At 47.7% G+C, this 20,668-nt stretch overlaps 1 protein-coding gene across 1 annotated transcript in view; it reads right to left on the bottom strand.

Moving 5' to 3' along the window:
* Window positions 1-4,149: 4,149 nt before the first annotated feature.
* The window catches only part of LOC138522777 (weak toxin 2-like), a 129,914-nt gene continuing 113,395 nt past the window's right edge, over window positions 4,150-20,668 (bottom strand). The window contains exon 4 of the mRNA XM_069635404.1: window positions 4,150-4,348. The gene's annotated coding sequence lies outside the window, so the exon portion shown is untranslated. The remainder of the gene's footprint in view (window positions 4,349-20,668) is intronic.

The raw sequence follows: 20,668 nt of genomic DNA on the forward strand, positions 1-20,668 counted from the left end.
ACCCCAAGCAAACATTAGAGATACAATACCCCATGGTGGGGTGAGAGTCCGGAAAAACAATGACAACCAGTCAACCACAAGAAGGGATGAGAGACACAATATCCCACGTCACTGTGTGAATCTTGAGAGCCCTTGGCAAGGTAACCACCAAATGACGCCAAGAAGAGGTAAGAGACACAATACCCCAGGATGGGGAGAGAGACCTGACAGCCCTTAGCAAGGTAACCACATAATGACGACAAGAAGGGATGAGAGACGCAATGTCCCTGTGAATCTAGAGAGCCCTTGGCAAGGTAACAACCAAATGACTCCAAGAAGAGTTAAGAGACACAATACCCCGGGTTGGGGAGAGAAACCTGAGCGATCTTTGTTAGGAGAATTCTCCAGAATGGCTAATTTCCATTACCTACTGAGTCCCTCAGCAGCTTTGCTGGATTTCTAGGATTTATTTTTTCACCTGGTAAGAGTGTGAGCCCTTTTTTTCCCACTCTTACATGTGTTTTGCTGTGTGTGTTTAACATTTGGGTGTTGATAGGCTGTGGAGCTTCACCTACTCCTTAGGCATCATCTTTTTACTGTGTATTACACAGCACCTTCAGTGCAGTGAAACAAGGTTGTCTTTTTCAGACTTCCCAACTCCGACTCCATTTTCTGGGGCTGACTACTGTCTCCCAGAACATGTAAAGTTGACATTGACTTTATTAGTCTTTTTAAACTCACAGACCCAGTACAAATTATCTTACATAGGGTCCTGGAAAGGGTTAATAGTTATCCCTTTTTGTCTGTCTCTCATGGAACATTATTTTGTTCCCCTTTCTTTAAGATTTGGCTGATGGCAGTGGTAACTACCCTATTTTTTCTACCACAGTTTTAAATAGCCTTGGTATTGTTTTAGGCTATCTTAGTAGCCTCGAACTTAAACCCGCTGGACCATATTTACTTTTATACGGTTCTGGCTGGGTTTATTCGTCATTTCTTTTTGTAAAAGTCTTTCTCGTGTTTTACTCTACGCGCCAAACCAGGTTTGGTTCCTTTGTTCGCCGTCCTTTGGCGGGCTTCTGCACAGAAGCCCTCCTTCGGCGCCTGAATGTCTGAGGGGGACAGGATGTGAGGGAGGGGTTTGAGACTCCCCGCACAGGGTCCCTTTGGAGACCCATGTCTCACTCTGGTATGATTGGCTGTGGTAACGGTCCCGGCGGAACAGCCACCCTGCTGTGTGATTGACAGTCAGGCTGTGTAAATTGGGGAAAAACTGCATAAAAAGCAGGTCTCTGGGGGTGGAAAGGCAGAGTCGCGACTGGATCGAGAGAATCGAAGAGAAGCTGACAGAAGAGGACCTCTACCACGACTGAACCTCCCGGTGAAGTCCTGCTGCAGGTCCGAATCTCCAAACTTCGATGACAGGGAAGATCTTCAAGGAATCTTCTCCCCATGAGCTGGTGGGAGCAATCAGTTTGCCAAACTGCAAGCCAGGCCTCCCTCCTCTGGTCGAATTTGCTCTGCACAGCTATAGTGAACCGGATAGCCAGGAGGAACGGATGCTACGTGGGTTTTAAGGAATGCACATTTTATTCGTCACTTTGCTCCGCTGCTGGTTTCTTCCCTGGGCAGTGCAGGACCCTCCAGTCTTCCTCCTTCTTGTCAGTCTTACAGTCGCTTCAGGAACCCTGAGCCTGCAGGAACTGCCAGGAATGCCTGCCTCAGCTACAGCATTCTTTTGCTCTAAAGGTACTGTGCTAACCCGGTTGTTCGTTTCGTCCAACCGTGGTGAAAGTGTGTGAAATCTTTTGCCAATCCGAGGGCTTGTCCTTCTCTATTCTTTAAAGTAACTTTTCATCCGACCAACGTCGTTCTGAACTCTTGGCAAAGACTTAACCGCGAACTACCCTGAACTGTGTGATCCTTTGCAAAAACATTGGTCCATTGACTTTGGCCCTGGCCTCTTGATTTGATTTCCTCACTGTAGTTCCTTTTTCTAGATTGCCCTGTTTACTTACTTGTTGGTGCTGCTCAGCTTTTGTCTAACCTGGTCTTTCCCTCCCTTTTAAATTACTGGAGTGCCATTTTGCTCACACTTCATTTTGAGCCTAACTTGTCCCTATTGGGTGTGGTGTAGTGTATTAGAATTGTGATTTTTCATCGGCTTGATAACAGTGAAATGTTTAGTAACTGATGTGTAAATAAATGTATATTCTTTTACTCAGAAACCTTGAGTCAGTGTTTGTTTGAATCATAGTAAGTGCTGTCCTTTGTGTAAGAAGGGGTAAGAGACACAATACCCCAGGTTGGGGAGAGAAACCTGAGAGCCCTTGGCAAGGTAACTACATAATGACCCCAAGAAGGGGTAAGAGACACAATTCCCCAGGTTAGGGAGAGAATCCTGAGTGCCCTTGGCAAGGTAACTACATAATGACCCCAGGAAGGGGTAGCAGAATACCCCAGGTTGGGGAGAGAAACCTGAGCGCCCATGGCTGGGTAAAAGCCAGCTGACCCCGGGAGTGTTGAGCGAAACAAAGCTGCACAGCAGGGTGAGAAACCAAAGAATGCTTGGCTAGTTAGAGCCAAACTGTGACAAGACCCGGTAAGAAATAAACAAACGCGCTTGGGTGAAAGAATCCACACTACAGAGTCAAGGACGCACCATCCAAGTATTGAAGACAAAGATTTCTATCCTCGAAAACCAGAGAGTCAGAAACTTAGAATTATCCTGCCTGGCAGAAGGCCTGGAAGACTTTTATTGAACGATGGGGTTGGGGTCAGAAGCCCCTACCACTTCAGCCATTGAATGAACCACACTATAGAAGACCTGTTCTGGTCAACTTTATGTTATCCTTCTTGTATTCGTGGTAGGGTAAGTACTAAGATTAGATTAGGGTCTTGGGACAGAGGACAGTATTCTTTTTGTAGGACGTGCACCAGTTAGTCTTCTTTCTTTTTAGATGGGGCCAAGATCTAGATTAGCACTAAGGTTAGACTGGGCCTTCTTCTTAAGGTCCATTCATCTTAAGATCAATTAATTACCATGACCTCTTGTCCGCCTCGCGAGTCTGCCTTACTACACAGGGGATATCCCGTTAGAGCTGCTGTGGCCAGAGGAGAGGAGTTACCCATCCTCCAGAAGAATAAAAGAAAGCCGCATCCTGGCTACTGCGTCACTCGGAGAAGTGCAGACAGTCAGGATGCCATGAATAGAGATTGCCCTCACATAGCTGGAATGGGCTTGCAGAGCTGAAACTTGTATGATATCAGATTATTGTTATTTTAATAATTTCATGCTCTTGCGAGTCACCATACCATAATCATGAGATTGTCATCCGACCAGAGAGATAAGACAACAATTGTGATATTTTGAATCAGAGGTGCAGAAGTTAAAATGTCGCTTCTGGATTTAGTGACTTTGGATCACAACAGCTGTCAAGGATGCACGGTACCACTCAAGGGCAGGTGCTACAGTAGTCAGGGGACTTATGCAGCAGGACACATGTATGCACTGTGCTTTTGGAATGGTTATTTGTGAAAAAGGGTCTGAATAGCAGACCCCCTTTTATGTAAAACAGAATTACCCACATCCTGTTATATTATAAAAATCTAAAAGCTGCACCCATGACAGGTGGCACTGTCTCACAAAATGTCTGTTGTATGAATTGTACTTGAAATACATGTTATTGGCGACTGATTACTCTTTTGATGCTGATGTTTCCTATTTTTAGCATACCTACATTGTAAGAAATAGAAGTTTCTCATGGACAAGAAAAGCTGCCTTAGGAGACTCGTCACCTTCCAGTGTTTCCCTGCGCCTGGTTTGTGGGAGCCAAAGATCCAGTTATTAAAAGGACAAGCACAAAAACACAGAAGAGGATTCACAAATACTGGTTGTAGACTCCCAGAATCCCTGCGCTGGTTTCGGAGGAATGTCCTGGTTGCGCCCTGAAGCTTTTTCTGCAGGTCTCGTGGCAGGGGTTTGGGATGGGAAGCGGACAGGTCCAGAGAGGGCCCATAATTCATGAAACCTCCAAGTGAGCCTGTGTTGCTCCTCTTCTTACCAGCGCACTGAGAGGGCTGATCCTCCTTACCTGGGCTTCACACCTGCACAGCTTCCGCACCACTGTAAACCCAAGGCCCCCAAAAGGCAAATAAATGAGACCAGGGTGGGGGGCAATATCTTTATTCATCAATGAGAGCGGGGGATCATCGGGTTTCACCGTCATTCATTAGGGGGTCCGACTACATCTAAATGCCAGGGAAAGAAAAGCTCCGTGCATCCGTGTTTGCCAAACACAGGGTCTTCATTGGGTGGTGCCCAGGGGCCACAGGGGGGCGAAGGCAGCCTGGAACTCCCGCTCTCCGGCTAGAGAGAAAGAAGAAAGGCGGGTGAGTTCCATCAAATCGGTACAATTCTGAAAACATATAGATCCGTGTCAGAAGGTCAAGAAGAGACCGCATTACAACTTCTTTAAGAAGCCCCAATGTGACATCCCTCCTATCTGAAGATCCGATAATTCCCATATAACAAGAGGGCACGGAAAGCGTGTCTGCAGACAGGCACCCAGTGCCCCTGTCGGATTTCCATCAAATCTCGGCTGTTTTAAGTCCTGCTCCTGAAGTGCACTGGTTCGTGCATTTCTGATGTCCCGTGGGCGGATGGATGGATGTATTTATTTATTTATCGGTGATTAGTAATGCGCACTATAAAGCATCAAGACAAAGGTGGGGGGACAGGGATGAGTTACAGGTATAACACAACAATAAACACGTTCTAAAAAGGTCTTGAAACATTTGGAACATGTAGGTGCTAAAACATTCAGGGGAGAGGGGGGCACGGGAAGTGCAGGAGGGGGACCAGTGTTATGGTCACTCTCCTAGGTGAGGCACCACCCATATCCCCGTAGGACACCGGGGACCAGTGTCATGGTCGCTCTCCTAGGTGAGGCACCACCCATATCCCCATTGGGTACCGTGGACCAGTGTCATGGTCAATCTCCTAGGGCGGGCACCACTCATATCCCCATAGGGCACTTTGGACCAGTGTCATGGTCGCTCTCCTAGATGAGGCATCACCCATATCCCCAGAGGGCACTGTAGACCAGTGTCATTGTCGCTCATCAACAAGAGGCACTACTCATATCCCCATAGGGTACCGTGGACCAGTGTCATGGTCAATCTCCTAGGGCGGGCACCACTCATAACCCCATAGGGCACCGGGGACCAGTGTGATGGTCGCTCTCCTAGGTGAGGTGACACCCATATCCCCATAGGGCACCGTAGACCAGTGTGATGGTCACTCTCCTAGGTGAGGCGACACCCATATCCCCATTGGGTACCGTGAACCAGTGTCATGGTCGCTCTCCTAGGTGAGGCACCGCCCATATCCCCATAGGGCACCGCTTACCAGTGTCATGGTCGCTCTCCTAGGTGAGGCACCACCCATATCCCCATAGGGCACCGTGGACCAGTGTCATGGTCGCTCTCCTAGGTGAGGCACCGCCCATATCCCCATAGGACACCGTGGACCAGTGTCATTGTCACTCTCCAAAGCACCTCCCATATCCCCATAGGGCACCATGGACCCGTGTCATGGTCGCTCTCCTAGGTGAGGCACCACCCATATCCCCATAGGACACCGGGGACCAGTATCATGGTCGCTCTCCTAGGTGAGGCACCACCCATATCCCCATAGGGCACCGTGGACCAGTGTCATGGTCAGCCTCCTAGGTGAGCCACCACCCATATCCCCATAGGTCACCTGGGACCAGTGTCATGGTCGCTCTCCTAGGTGAGGCACCACCCATATCCCCATAGGCCACTGTGGACCAGTTTCATGGTCACTCTCCTAAGTGAGGCACCACCCATATCCCCATAGGGCACCGTGGACCAGTGTCATGGTCACTCTCCTAGGTGAAGCGCCACCCATATCCCCATAGGGCACCGTGGACCAGTGTCATGGTCACTCTCTTATGGCGGGCACCACTCATATCCCCATAGGGCACCGTGGACCAGTGTCATGGTCACTCTCCTAGGTGAGGCATCACTCATATCCCCATTGGGTACCGTGGACCAGTGTCATGGTCGCTCTCCTAGGTGAGGCACCACCCATATCCCCAGAGGGCACTTTAGACCAGTGTCATTGTCGCTCACCAACAAGAGGCACCACCCATATCCCCATAGGGCACCGGGGAGCAGTGTGATGGTCGCTCTCCTAGGTGAGTATGTTCTTATATGTTATGCTATATCAGCAAAGTTTGTATAGCGCACTTTCACCCAAGGGTATCTTGGTGCTAGGAAGGCACACCTGTAACCTTAGCAACGGCACTAAAACAACAAGGTCTTTAAGGACTGTCTGAACTCAAGGTGGTGCGGAACACTTCTCAGTGGCAGTGGCAAAGCATTCCAAAGTTTAGCCTCTGCCACTGAGACAGCCCGATTCCCAACCCTGGCTAGCAGGGCGGTAGGAACAGATATCAAGGAAGCATATTGCTAGGCAGAATCACATGCAGTACCCTTTGGGAACACCACACACAATTAAGACTACAAGTGACAGTACAAATTCACCTTTGGTACAAGCCTGTACCACACAGTAAAGTGGTAGTGATGGCTGAGCAGCCAGACTTATCTCAAGAGCAAAGTGAGCAGTATCAATAGTTACACAAAGGACAGCAATTACTATGGTTCAAACAAACACTGAGTCAAGGTTTCTAAGTAAAAGAATATACATTTATTTACACATCAGTTACTAAACATTTCACTGTTACAAAGCAGTTGAAAAATCACACTCTTAATACACTACACCACACCCAATAGATTCTAGACAAGTTAAGCTCAAAATGAAGTGTGAGCAAAATGGCACTCCAGTAATTTAAAAGGGAGGGAAAGACAAAGTTAGACAAAAGTTGAGCAGCACCAACAAGCAATTAAGCAGGGCAATCTAGAAAAAGTAACTACAGTGAGGAAATCAAATCAAGAGGTCAGGGCCAAAGTCAATGGACCAAAGCCTTTGCAGAGGATCACACAGTTCAGAATAGTTCGCGGTTAAGTCTTTGCCAAGAGTTCAGAACGATGTTGGTCGGACAAAAAGTTACTTTAAAGAATATAGAAGGACACGCCCTCGGATTGGAGAAAGATTTCAAGCACTTTTACCGCAGTCAAACGGAACGAATGACTGGATTTGAACGGTACCTTAAATGAAGAAGAAGGCTGTAGCTGAGGCGGACATTCCTCGCAGGTCCTGCAGGCTCACGGTTCCTGAAGCGACTGTCGGACTGACAAGAAGGAGGAAGACTGGAGGGTCCTGTGCTGCCCAGGGAAGAAGCCAGCAGCAGAGCAAAGCAACAAATAAAAGGTGCGCTCCTTAAAACCCAAGCAGGGTCGATCCTCCTGGCTATCCGGTTCACTGTAGCTGTGCACAGCAAATTCGACCAGAGGAGGGAGGCCTGGCTTGCAGTTTGGTGAACTGGTTGATCCCACCAGCTCAAGGGGAGAAGATTCCTTGCAGATCTTCCCTGTCGTCGAAGTTTGGAGATTCTGACCTGCAGCAGAGCTTCACCGGGAGGTTCAGTCGTGGTAGAGGTCCTCTTCTTTTAGCTTCTCTTCTTTTCTCTCAATCCTGTGGCGACTCTGCCTTCTCAGTCCCAGAGACCTGCTTTTTATGCAGTTTTCCCCCAGTCACACAGCCTGGCTGTCAATCACACAAAAGAATGGCTGTCCCGGCGGGGCAGTCACCACAGCCAATCACACAGAGTGTGACATGGGTCTCCAAGGAGACCCTGTGCAGGGAGCCTCAAACCCCTCCCTCACATTCTGTCCCCCTCAGACACTCAGGCGCCTAAGGAGGGCTTCTGTGCAGAATCCCGCCAAAGGTCGGCGAACAAAGGAACCAAACCTGGTTTGGCACGCAGAGTAAAACACTAGAAAGACCTTTACAAAAAGAAATGGCGAATAAACCCAGCCGGAACTGAAATAAAGTAATTGTGGTCCAGCGGCTTTAAGTTTGAGGCTACTAAGATAGCCTAAAAGAATACCAAGGCTATTAACAATAACCGCGGTAGGAAAAATAGGGTAGATACCACTGCCACCAGCCAAATCTTAATGAAAAGAGAACGAAATAATGTTCCATGAGAAACAGACAAAAAGGGATTAACTATTAACCCTTTCCAGAACTCTATGTAAGATAGTTTGTACTGGGTCTGTGGATTTAAAAAGACTAATAAAGTCAATGGCAACTTTACATGTTATGGGAGACAGTAGTCAGTCCCAGAAAATGGAGTTTAAAATGGGAAGTCTGAAAAAGACAACCTTGTGTCACTGCACTAATGGTGCTGTGTGATACACAGTAAAAAGATGATGCCTAAGGTGTAGGTGAAGCTCCTATTAACACAAAAATGTTAAACACACACAGCAAAACACATGTAAGAATGGGAAGAAAGGCTCACACTCTTACCAGGTGAAAAAAATAAATCCTAGAAATCCAGCAAAGCTGCTGAGGGACTCAGTCGGTAAGGGAAATCAGGCATTCTGGAGAATTCTCCCTATGCCTTTCCCCCACCCCAGACTAAGGGACAGGAGGATCTAATCCCCACCAGGATGGATCTCCTGTTCCAAGATGGTTAAATGGCCTGCTGAGTACACCAGAAACCTTTCGAACCGTTGCTAGGAATTTCTTTTACAATGGTTTTCATTTGTAGACTATATAACCTACAAACCTGTTGTCATACATCTCTCTTTTTTAATCTACAGGGGGTCTGATCTAACAGTCCCTCAGAAGTTGTAATAACCTCTGAACCTACAATAAGCATTTTCAAGGGGTCCTTGAAAGGAATCCCTTAGATCTAGAGGGGCCTCTATGGTTCCTCACCACCTCTCTCTCAAGAGCAGGTTGGGTCTCAGGTATCTTGGTTGGAGGGGCTGTGGTCAAGCAAGGTACATGCTTCCACTTCCTCTGAGATCTGACCTTACCTATTTTAGAAGTTTCCCTCCTAATACTAAGATTCTCAGTGGAGTCTTCAGTAGAAATTCCAACAGTCTTAAGGTTTATAGCCTTAGACCTGTTTTTCCTGGTTTTCCACCAGCTTTGAGAATTACAAGTTCTCACAGGCCCAGAGAGGGGTCCAATTTGTCTATCCACCTCTTCCTCAGAAGCTGGGGGAATGAAATACTTTGTAATTGGATGGGCAATGATGGAGCTTGGTTGTGACTCCCATTTCCCTAGTATATTAGCCTGGGTCAGAGGTCAACTTACTAACACCAGGGCTTGTAGTGGGTTTCTCTGTAGAGGTTCCCACAGGCTCGGAGTGGTCTCTTAAGGTTGCCTCTCAAGCCAATTTAGTTTGGTTCTGTTTTCTCTCACTGAGAGGCCTGGGGGTACTGGATACTACTCCTAGAGCTGTTAAATCATTCCCCATCAGGACTCTCCCAGGCACCTCATTATGGACACAGACAGGGATCCTCACTGTCATGTTATTACACTGAATGAGAGCTAGCAGAATTGGAACCAGTGGACAGGGCCTCCAGAACATGTAGTGGGACCTTTGGGTGCCTTTGCAACATCCTCAGGCTTGTAAAAGCTTTCATCCACCACTGTTCTGCTGGCCCCAGTGTCTCTCCTGGCAGGGCTATCCTGGCCATTGACAAGAACACAGTCCTAGAATACCCTTTAGAGTTTTCTGGAATGGAGTCATACACATCCATATTCTGTTTCTTACCCAAACCCATGGAGTCTAAGGATATAGTTGCCTGAATACCCAAGGGTTCTTCAGCAAAGAGTTGAAAGTGTGCACTAGCCATTTCTACTTCTTCCTCTGGGGAGAAGGCTAAGGAGGCAGTGCCGATCCCTGCAGGTGTACCCTTGCATCTGGGATCTCCTTTGACATGGTATTTGACCCACAAACATAGGATTTACCAAATGCTTTCTGGAATGGGGGCGTCTGCTGACCTCCCTCTGGTTGGGCACCAGAGGATTCACTAGCCCTATTTGGTTTCCCATGGGGCTTACCCTGGTTATGTTTGGGGCCCTCTTCTGGATTGGCTGCTTTCCCTCATCCTTTTTCTGAGTAGCCCCAGAATCCTTGTGAGTGGCCCTGTTGGCAACCCACAAGTCAACAGCCGTAGCTAACTTCTTTGGATCTATCTCCTTAGAATCAGCCAAGTGCTGTCTGAGCTCAGGAGAGCAGGCATCATAAATTGACTCCAACATTACAAGATTCCTCATTCCTTCATAAGTGTTCACTCTGTAACCCTTAACCCAACCATCTAAGTTTTTCAAACATTCACATACACACGTAGCCCAAGGGGTACCATCATGCTTTTTCCAGGGTCCTAAACCTCTTAAGGTACTTGGAAGGGGTCTTCCCAAATCTAGCAATTAAAGCTAGCTTCACACACTCATAATCCATCCTATCCACCTCCCCCAACTCCATCACAACATCAGATGCAACAGTGGGTAGCCTAGAGAAGAACCAAGGAGGCAGCTGATTCCCTGTAATGTCTTGAATCCCATGGTTATATTCAAACATTGCCAACCAATCCAAAATATCAAGCTTAGCCTGATACATACACACAATTGTTTTAGGTATACGGGGTCTCTTAGGAATGGAAGACCTAGAAGACTCTGGGAGGGAAGAATTTTTAATAGACAACTTTTTCATTTCTAAGGCATGGTTCATCTCCATTTCTCTGAGTTTAAGTTCTTGATGCGTTTGTTCAGTTTTAGCATTGAAACGTTTAAATTCCAATTCAAGCCTCATCTTTTCTAGAGCAATGAATTCAGGACTGAGTGTAGGACCTGTAGGGGTCCCAGTGGACAAAGGTAGAGGTTGCTGAGCAGGCAGATGAGCAGTGAGGCCTACATTGTGGGACACACCTGCCTCATCTAACTCATCAATAATAGACACATTATCATCCTCATCACTTTCCACATTTGCTGAGGGGTTAGGTCAGGGGTGCACAACTGATATTGACAGAGGGCCGAAAGTACCTCACATGATGGCTAAAGTGAGCCTAAAAGTAAATGTGGGTGGGGCGGTAGGCGTGGCGGGGCATGGCATGGCATGAGGCTTTTTCAACCCCCAATTTTTATTAAACACATGGAAAAAGAATTGGTTTTTGAGGTGTAACGATTTTTATTTGTATTTCAAACTTACATTTTGTACTACACATTTTCCATTGTTATCATTTATTTCTATTTAGTTATTGCATATCGTCTGTATAATTATATATTTTATTGACCGTTGATTGGATATTCCGTTCTTTTGGACTGTTATACTTTGCTGTTTGGGTTGCCCAAGAGGAGTATGGCCTTTGTTGAGTCAGGTTTCCACAAAAAGCAAAGGATGTACATCTCCTAACTGTGCCTGCTTTACGATTGGGTTCTCGCTTGGGGTCCGACACTATGCCCCATGGCCCCCACTCCTCAAGCAAACACTATGCCCCATGGCCCCCACCCCTCAAGCAAACACTATGCCCCATGGCTCCTACCCCCAACTAAACACTATGCCTCATGGCCCCCACTCCTCAAGCAAACACTATGCCCCATGGCCCCCACCCCTCAAGCAAACACTATGCCCCATGACTCCCACCCCCAACCAAACACTATGCCCCATGGCTCCCACCCCCAACTAAACACTATGCCCCATGGCACCCACCCTTCAACCAAACACTATGCCCCATGGCCCCCAACCAAACACTATGCCCCATGGCCCCCACTCCTCAAGCAAACACTATGCCCATGGCCCCCACCCCTCAAGCAAACACTATGCCCCATGGCTCCCACCCCCAACTAAACACTATGCCCCATGGCCCCACCCCTCAAGCAAACATTATGCCCCATGGCCCCCACCCCTGAACCAAACACTGTGCCCCATGGCCCCCAACCAAACACTATGCCCCAAGGCCCCCACTCCTCAACCAAACACTATGCACCAAGGCCCCCACTCCTCAACCAAACACTATGCCTCATAGCCCCCACCCCTCAACCAAACATTATGCCCCATGACACCCACTCCTCAACCAAACACTATGCCCCATGGCTCCCAGCCCAAGCAAACACTATGCCCCATGGCACCCACCCCTCAACCAAACACTATGCCCATGGCCCCCACTCCCCAACTAAACACTATGCCCCATGACCCCCAACCAAACACTATGCCCATTGCCCCCACCCCCAACCAAACACTATGGCCCATGACCCCCAACCAAACACTATGCCCCATGGCCCCCACTCCCCAACCAAACACTATCCCCATGGCCCTCACTCACCAACCAAACACTATGCCCCATGGCCCCCACTCCCCAACCAAACACTATCCCCAGGGCCCCCACTCACCAACCAAACACTATGCCCCATGGCCCCCTCCCCCAACCAAACACTATGCCCCATGGCCCCCAACCCCAACCAAACACTATCCCCCATGGCCCCCACTCACCAAACAAACACTATGCCCCAAGGCCCCCACCCCCAACCAAACACTATGCCCCATGGCCCCCACTCATCAACCAAACACTATGCCCCTTGACACCCACCCCTCAAGCAAACACTATGCCCCATGGCTCCCACCCCATGCACCCATACAGACCCAAACCCCCATCCCCCAACTCAGCACACAAACTCACAGGCATACACCAATACACTATGCACCCATACCGACCCGTACCCCCCCAGCCCCCAACTCAGCACACAAACTCACAAGCATACACCAATACACTATGCACCCACACCGACCCGAACCCCCCACTCCCCAACTCAGCACACAAACTCACAAGCATACACCAATACACTATGCACCCATACCGACCCGAACCCCCCCAGCCCCCAACTCAGCACACAAACTCACAAGCATACACCAATACACTATGCACCCATACTGACCCAAACCCCCATCCCCCAACTCAGCACACAAACTCACAAGCATACACCAATACACTATGCACCCATACCGACATGAACCCCCCCAGCCCCCAACTCAGCACACAAACTTGCAAGCATACACCAATACACTATGCACCCAAAACGACCCAAACCCCCCACCCCCAACATAGTTCACAAATTCACAAGCATACACCAATACATTATGCACCCATACCATACCCAACACACCCCCCAGCCCTGCATCTCAACATACACTGCGCAGACATATAAATACAAACACCCATACAGACCCGACACACCCCCCCAACCCCGCATCTCAACATATACTGCTCAGACATACAAATACAAACACCCACAGACCCGACACCCCCAACCCCTGCATCTCAACATACACTGCGTAGACATACAAATACAAACACCAATACAGACCGACACACCCCCCACATCCCCCACTCCCCCATCTCAACATGCACTGCAGACATACAAATACAAACAACCATACAGACCCGACACACCCCCAACCCTGCATCTCAACATGCACTGCAGACATACAAATACAAACACCCGTACAGCCCCGACACACCCCCACCCCCGCATCTCAACATACACTGCACAGACATACAAATACAAACACCCATACAGACCCGACACCCCACTACCCCCGCATCTCAACATACAATGCAGACATACAAATACAAACACCCATACAGACCCGACACACCCCCAACCCCGCATCTCAACATACACTGCGCAGACATACAAATACAAACACCCATACACACCCGACACATACCCCACCCCCGCATCTCAACATATATACAAAAACAAAAAACACAGTCAGGACGGACCCGAGACACACACACACACGCACATACAGCCCCCCCCCACCATGTACTTACCAGACGTGCTGGAACGCTGGCGAGGCTTCTGGCACTACGGCTGGCGTGGGCGTGACAAGGCTGAAATGCCTTCCGGCATCAAGCCTTACTGGCCACGCCAGCCGTAGTGATGGCACTCCATTGGTGCAGCACACACACACTACGTGGCTCGTAGGAGCTGCGTGGTTCGTGTGCACTGAACCAATGAAGGCCATTGTTTTGCCGGCCCGGAAGACAACAAAGACTTTCCTAATGGAGTGCGGCCGATGCTGCTAGCGGGCCGCCCTCCATTAAGAAAGTCTTTGTTCCTCGCGGGCCGGACAAAATGGCATTGGGGGCGCAACTGGCCCGCGGGCCGTAAGTTGTGCACCCGTGGGTTAGGTATTTAAGACCCACCCTCCAGACTTTGTTTCTCTAACAACCTTTCAATCAATTCAGACTTTTTGCCTTTAACAAACAGATTCCTATCATTACACAGATTGTTCAGATAATAAACAGTGTAACTAAGGAGGGTCTCCTGACTGTAGCGTTCCATATCAGACATGATCAATATTGCTTTTTAGTGATGTTTAGCCTTGTGGTTAGTTCATCCAAGGTAATAGCAGCACTCTAAGTGTTATCACTACACTTGATCCTCACCGCTGTACACCAGTGTTAGGCAGAATCATATGCAGTACCCTTTGGGAACACCACACACAATTAAGACCACAAGAGACAGTACAAATTCACCTTTGGTACAAGCCTGTACTACACAGTAAAGTGATAGCGATGGCTGAGCAGACAGAATTATCTCAAGATGTTAGGCAGAAACCTGTGCAGTTCCCTTAGGGACCACTGCAAAAGGCTTAGGACTACAGGTGTTGGCAGTAAACCCAATTGGTAGCAGTCTGTACCACCCAGATTTACCTGGTAGCTGTGGCCGAGCAGCCAGACTTCACTCAAGAAGAGTTAGAAAGTATATAGAGTATACAAGATAGGTACCAAAATACAGTAGCACACGCAAACACTAACCAGAGCTTTGGTATCACAGTATATAATTATTTATTTAAAGACACACTTATAGAAACACTCCAGCACTATTATTGTAAGCAAGTTCAAAACACAGTCACTATTAATATATATGCATCCCATATTCCTTATTAGACAAGTCTTAGTTAACACCACTTATTTTCAGACAGAGGTGAGCACTAAACTAAAGATGGCACTCTAATAAGTTATCAAAAAAGGGAGGGAAAAGGCAGAAATTAGAAAGGCACACAACACAAATACTTTAGAAGCACCCAGCAAGGCAGGAAAGTCAAAGTCTACTTGTGAGCAAAAAGTTCAGAGGCCAGGCTCCCTCTTAGAGAGAGTAGAACACCAATGCGCCTAAGATCACACAGTTTAAGAGGCTTGAAAAGTCTTGCAGAGAGTTCAGAAAGGAATTAGTTCAGCTCAGAAAAGTTCAGTTAGCCAGCCTAGTGCCAACCCAAGTGGTAAATTGAGGATTTAAGAGACACCCCACACAGACCGTTGCGAGGGAGGCCAGGCGGACACAGTACCTTGAAGGTGGAGAGGATCCTCCAGCGGGGGCAGTTGTTCCTGGCAGCGGGTGCAAGTCATGGCGTCATCCAGAGGAAGAGAAGATCTCAACATGGAGGAAAGCTGAAGGTCGTTGCACTGCCAGGGAAGAAACCAGCCGCGGAGTTCTCCGGTTAAAAGGTACTACCCTTTTATTCACGGTAGTGGTAAAACGTGATATCCCGGTTGCCGGGGTGCTTGGCACAGGCAAGGCGGCCACGAGAGGATCCGGGAAGGCGAAAAGGCGGGCAAACTGGCTATCCCCACCAGTCAAAGGAAGGAGAATCTTCGGGATGAAGATCTCCTCTGTCGTTGGAAGAAGTGGTGAGGCAGTTCAGCAGGGCTCCACCGGTGGTGTCCTCATTGCAGGTTGGCTCAGCTTCTCCCTCTTCGGATTGTTTGTTCCTGTGGCGACTTCTGCAGTTCCAGTCCCGAAAGCCCTGCTTTTATGCAGAAAACCCCCATTCATCAGTCCTAGCTGTCACTCAAACATGCTAAGTGGTGAGCCGGGCGGCTCACCACTGGGCCAATCACACAAGACTGCGACTTGAGTTGCAGAGGCAACTCAGTCCAGGGTGCCTAAACCCCCTCCCACACATCCTGGAGACCCAGACAGAGTGGCACCACTTGTGGAGGCTTCTGTGGAGAAGCCTGCCAAAAAGTGGAACAAAGGGCTCGAACACAAACGCCATTTTAAAACCGAGTCCTGGCAAAAAGACCCAACCGGGGAATAAATATTAAATAAATAACCCAGCGGTATCTTTAACATTGCACCAAAAATTGGTGCGTTTAAAATGAATGGGAAAATCCCATCGAAAATATTCCGGTGGTATATTTCGCGTGGTTAAACGCTGCCACCAGCCAGAAACTCGACGAGGGGGACTGCACAGTGCCCCCTCAAAACACAGACCCAGGGGCAATCTAATTACCCCTACCAGTATTTCCACAATATGATGGTTTGTACTGGTTCTGTTCCCAATTTAAGACTAGTAAAGTCAATGGTGACTTTACATGCCCTGGGAGACAGTAGTCAGTCCCAGGGTATGGAGTCTATGTTTGGGGGTCACTATGACATCCCTGTGTTACTGTACTGAGGGTGCTGTGCAACACACTTACCAAAGACCACATGAAACCCTATTGAGTAAAAGATCCCATAGCCCATAAAACACATTACAAAGTCAAAGGATATCTCAAATCATGTCTAAGAGTGGGAGAAAAAGAGTCTCACTCTTAGCAGGAGAAACAAATAAACCCCAAAAAGTCCAGCAAAGCTGCTGGGGGACTCACTAGGTTTGGGAAATTAGCCTTAACAGAGAATTCTCCCTAACACAAGAGTAAAGAGAGCAGTAGCAATAGTTACACAAAAGACAGCAATTACTATGGTTCAAACAAACACTGACTCAAGGTTTCTGAGCAGAAGAAGATACATTTGTTTACACATCAGTTATAAAACATTTCACTATTATCAAGCAGTTGAAAAATCACAATCTTAATACACTACACCACACCCAATAGATTCTGGACAAGTTAATCTCAAAATTAATAATAATAATAATAATAATAATACTTTTGCATTTATATAGAGCTACGAACCCTCAGGTATCTGAGTGCTGCTTATTATTACCCATGGTGCGTGGTGCTCATTTATCGACCTCGGAAGGATGAAAGGCTGAGTTTGGCCCTGCTGGGATTCGAACCTGCATTGGCAGGCTCGGCAGGGATGTGAAAGCGAGCACTCTACTCGCTGTGCCAAAGTGTGAATAAAATGGCACTCCAATAATTTAAAAGGGAGAGAAAGACAAATTTAGACCAAAGTTGAGCAGCACCAACAAGTAAGTAAGGAGGGCAATCTAGAAGAAGTAACTACAGTGAGGAAATCAAATCAAGAGGCCAGGGCCAAAGTCAATGGACCAAAGTATTTGCAGAGGATCACACAGTTCAGAGTAGTTTGCGGTTAAGTCTTTGCCAAGAGTTCAGAACGAAGTTGGTCGGATGAAAAGTCACTTTAAAGAATAGAGAAGAACAAGCCCTCGGATTGGCAAAAGATTTCAAGCACTTTTATCGCAGTCAGATGGAACAAACAACTAGATTTGAACGGTACCTTAAATGGGTAAGAAGGCTGTAACTGAGGCGGACGTTCCTGGCAGGTCCTGCAGGCTCACGGTTCCTGAAGCGATTGTCGGACTGGCACGAAGTAAGAAGACTGGAGGGTCCTGCACTGCCCAGGGAAGAAACCAGCAGCAGAGCAAAGCAACAAATAAAAGGTGCGCTCCTTAAAACCCAAGCAGGGCCCGATCCTCCTGGCTATCTAGTTCACTGTAGCTGTTCACTGCAAATTCGACCAGAGGAGGGAGGCCTGGCTTGCAGTTTGGTGAACTGGTTGTTCCCACCAGCTCAAGGGGGGAAGATTCCTTGCAGATCTTCCCTGTCGTCGAAGTTTGGAGATTCGGACCCACAGCAGGGCTTCACCGGGAGGTTCAGTCATGGTAGAGGTCCTCTTCTGGTAGAGGTCCTCTTCTTTCAGCTTCTCTTCAGTTCTCTCGATCCAGTGGCAACCCTACCTTCTCAGTCCAGAGACCTGCTTTTTATGCAGTTTTCCCCCATTCACCCAGCCTGGCTGTCAATCACACAGCAGGGTGGCTGTCCATAGCCACAGCCAATCACATAGAGTGCGACATGTGTCTACAAGGAGACCCTGTGCAGGGAGTCTTAATCCCCTCCCTCACACCCTGTCCCCCTAAGACATACAGGCGCCTAAGGAGGGCTTCTGTGCTGAAGCCCGACAAAGGTCAGCGAACAAAGGAACCAAACTTGGTTTGGCGCACAGAGTAAAACAAAAAGAAATGGTGAATAAACCCAGCCGGAACCAAATAAAAGTAAATGTGGTCAAGCGGATTTAAATTCGAGGCTACTAAGTACCAAGGCTATTTAAATAGACCATGGTAGGAAAATTAGGGTAGATACCACTGACACCAGACAATTCTTAATGAGAAGGGAACGAAATAATGTTCCAGGAGAAACAGACAAAAAAGGATAACTATTAACCCTTTTCAGAACTCTGTGTAAGATAGTTTGTACTGGGTCTGTGGATTTAAAAAGACTAATAAAGTCAATGGCAACCCTATGTCACTACACTAAGGGTGCTATGTAACGCACAGTAAAAAAAGATAATGCCTATGGAGTAGGTGAGGCTCCACAGTCTATGAATACAAACATGTTAAACACACACAGCAAAACACATCTAAGAGTGGGAAAAAAGGCTCACACTCTTACCAGGTGGAAAAAAAAATCCTAGAAATCCAGCAAAGCTGCTGAGGGACTCAGTAGGTAAGGGAAATTAGTCATTCTTGAGAATTCTCCCTAACCATATTTGGAACAGAATTCACGACCATGGCAGTAACACACAAATCTGTCCTGCAGGTAACTAGCGCCCTGCCCGTAAAAGGCAGGATGGACCTCACAGAGGGACCTAAAGTCGATGTGTTTGGCCACAGGGAGCCAGTGAAGAGTGCAAAGGACAGGAGTAATGTGGGCCCCGTAGGGAACATTCATAGCAACGCAAGCTACATGGTTCTACAGAAGCTGCAGTCCATGTATTGGCCTTTTGGGCTGGGCCAGGTATAATGCATTACAGAAGTCAATCCGACTGAGAATTTATGCGGCCACAACCGGAGAGCGAAAATGAGATGGGAGCAGCGGAATTACCTTTCACAGAATCCTCAGGTGGAAATATCCTGCTTTACAATCGCAGCAACCGAGGCGGCCATGCAAAGTGTGGAGGAAAATACCACTCCAAGATTTTTTACCACCGTCACAGGAGTAGGAAGAAACCCCAATGTGGATAGCGAAAAAAAAGAGACCCATTTTGAAGGAATAGGAGGAGCACCTACCACCAGAACCTCATACATGCCAACATTCTGTGACCAAAAATCTGTAGGAATCTTAACGTTTCATAAATAGTAATTAGCATAATGATGACACATCAATTTGACCCAATGAAAAAATGACGGCATGACGTTCACAGGAAATTATGTAATGTGAACTTTGACCTTATGACTTCACAGGAATTGACCTCAAATGGCATAATGGCTTGAAGAGATCACAGGAAAGTTCAACATAATGGTTGGGTACTGCCCTGCATAGAGTGGAAAACAGTCAGAGGCATCTGTGAGGTGTATACATTGCAAGGGAGACAAAGGGCCTCATTACACGGAAGGCGGTAATGGTTAACGGCCACCGTTAATGGTAACGGTGACCGTTAACCATTACCGCCTTACTACGAGGTCCCTTAGCGGGTTGGTGCTTTAACGCCTGCTTTTTGCAGGCGTTAAAAATCAACCCGCTAAGGGACCTCGGAGCTAATTACGGCACCGCAAAATTCCGGTGCCGTAATTAGCGCCTTCCCCATTCCCATAGAGCCCTATGGGGCAGAAATGGGAATGGGGAAGGGCAATGGCGGAAGGGGGATTTACCGCCCCTCCAACCTTGGAATGGGGCGGTAAATCCCCTTTCCGCCAAGGCGATGCCGGTATTTTACCGGCATGAGCCATGGCGCTAATAGCGCCATGGCTCACCGCCTAGATCTGGGGGTTAATAGCTGACGATTATCACGAGACGGGCAGCTAGCAGGGAGCTGAAACAAGAAATACCCACTGAAAAGCTATAAATTCTATGTTAGCAAGTGCCTGCTGTGAAGGAACCGGTGCGATAACACTTCTGTATATCCCAAGGGAAGTGACGGCCGCAAGGGCTCCCACAAATGCAGCTAGTAAAGCAGGCCCCAGAACAAACACAGTGATATAGAGAGAAATACATGTGTGTTATAACTGCTGACTGGAAACATGGGGCAGCTGCTAGAGGTCTCCCTCATGTTCATGACCCTTTTCAAATGACAAGGTCGAAAGGTCCTGATGCTGTCCCTGCCCGTGGCACATCAATTATTTAAAATAGTAACAAGTGTACCTGCCTCAGAGAACATATATTTGCCGCTGTGTTTTCAGCACAGCCGCTGGGAAGTTCATTATTCTGCAGTGAGAGACAGAGCACCGGGGGAGCTCTGAACAAACACAGCAAATGATTCTACATCCAAAGAGGAAAAAGAAAAAAAGAGAAAAAAAAGTTATTATTATAAATGATAAATGTCCTCATCTTTTGGCTCATGTATAAGTAAATGAATAATATCTACCTCATTAAAAGGTAACTCGTTCACGGAGATTGAATTGACGGTGATGAGTCCAACATCCAAAACAGTAAACACCTGTTAACTCTGATGTAAAACAGGTATTTGGCAACATCATAACATCAAACATAGGTGTGAAGGAAAAGAGAATTGACGCTGTAGTGAGTGTCTAAATGTCGTCAGCTGTACTAGTGA

Source organism: Ambystoma mexicanum, chromosome 1q, assembly GCF_040938575.1.
Source record: "Ambystoma mexicanum isolate Mex_15411 chromosome 1q, UKY_AmexF1_1, whole genome shotgun sequence".
In the NCBI taxonomy this organism is placed as follows: domain Eukaryota; kingdom Metazoa; phylum Chordata; class Amphibia; order Caudata; family Ambystomatidae; genus Ambystoma; species Ambystoma mexicanum.